Source organism: Helianthus annuus, chromosome 2 (genome assembly GCF_002127325.2).
Source record: "Helianthus annuus cultivar XRQ/B chromosome 2, HanXRQr2.0-SUNRISE, whole genome shotgun sequence".
Lineage (NCBI taxonomy): Eukaryota > Viridiplantae > Streptophyta > Magnoliopsida > Asterales > Asteraceae > Helianthus > Helianthus annuus.
The window spans coordinates 115,977,755-115,978,932 of record NC_035434.2 but is presented as its reverse complement, the minus strand read 5'-3'; positions in this window follow the sequence as shown (position 1 = coordinate 115,978,932).

Below are 1,178 nucleotides of genomic sequence, written 5' to 3'. Positions count from 1 at the left end.
CAAACATGAGTGATGACGATTTTTTTTACTTTCGGCACTCTTATGGTACATGGTGTCAATTATGTGGAGGCGGACATAAAGAGTTAGAATGTTATTTTCTAAACTATAAACCCTACTATATAGACCCATCGTTTCCCTGTATCCTTAAGAGGGGCGAAAGTAAAAATAATCCTTATCTCTCCCTCGAAAGCGCCCAACCAGATATTTTAGGAGAAATGCTTCTTGATGAACTATTTCAACTAGAAGATCTGATTCTTAATTGGTTAAAAGAACTTAGGATGGATTTTCTAAATTCATCTCAAGACCATAACCAAGAAGAAGTGTTGGGATCGCATTCAAACAACCTCGTTGTTCCCAATAATACCTTCGACTCTAGCAAAGACATGGACGATAGTCGTCCCTGTGCCGATTGTGCCATGAAGGACTCTCCATCGACTTCGTTCGGTGCATACATAGACCTGAGCGATTCGACATATACCTTCTTTAACGAGAGCCCGGAAAAGGGTTGGACTTGTCCACCTAAAATAAACATAGGAATTACCCTCACCGGCAACCTCTTGCGTTCTCGTCTTAGTCCAGAGCAATTAAGGTATCTTAGGCACTTTGGGGTTGTTCCATCCAGTAAGGAACCACCCGATCCGGATAAGTTCCTTAGAAATAGACAAACTTCATAAACAGCCCTTCGACACGGGGCCGTGTCCAGCCAACACGCCCCCGTGTCCACCAAAAAGATTCCTTTCTGACTTTTATGTCAGAATACGAACAAACTGTGTCAGGATCCTACCTGCACACGGGGCCGTGTCCAGCCGACACGGGGCCGTGTCCAGCCCGCTGTCGTTTTCTATAAATGCAGCCAAGAATTCTGCACATTTGGACCATCTTAGGACAGAGATTTGAAGGAATCTTCTCTCAACTAACCTAGTTTGTTTTCGTAGAATGTCGAGTGAAAATAGCGAGACATCTTCCGTGCATTCATCAAACAGTCGAAGAGGGAGAAGGCCTTCCATTGAAGCTACACTTGTGCACTATATCATAGCATTAAGGGAGGCTCTCGATGAAATGACTTCAGTAGAGGAGGTCCTAATTGACCGTATCAACTATCTTACGGTAGGGCTGGAGAATAGTTTTCAAGAAATGAACCTCTTGCACCAGAGGTTAAATATTCTTGTAACACCTCC